The sequence below is a fragment of the Pithys albifrons genome, chromosome 5 (genome assembly GCF_047495875.1).
Source record: "Pithys albifrons albifrons isolate INPA30051 chromosome 5, PitAlb_v1, whole genome shotgun sequence".
Classification (NCBI taxonomy): Eukaryota; Metazoa; Chordata; class Aves; order Passeriformes; family Thamnophilidae; genus Pithys; species Pithys albifrons.
In genome coordinates this window covers 17,076,530-17,076,905 of record NC_092462.1, presented here as the reverse complement: position 1 = coordinate 17,076,905, position 376 = coordinate 17,076,530, and positions in this window count along the sequence as shown.

Here is a 376-nt window from a genome sequence, read left to right as displayed (position 1 = left end):
CCAGGGTGTGCTTACGGACTATCTCATCTGTTTCCATGTCACACACTGCTGAGCATTTTCTACAATTATGGCAGCTGCTAAAGATAAAAAAAAATAGGTAAAATTCATGCATATTTTCTGAATCAAAGTAGCCTAAGATACAGAAAACTGTTTCTTGACTTTTGTGTGGACCGCTATCCCCACCAAGACATCAGGTCTGAGGAATTCCCCAGCCATTAAGGTTCAGACCATCATTACCTGCTTTGATGTAGAGGGAAGTAGCAGACTTGTGCTGTGCCGCTGAGGCCTTTCAAGAGACAGTTCGCCTATTAGCAGACCACACATTTGTTATTAAAATCACACAGCAATAGGGCACGGCTAAGGGGCACAGCTCAAT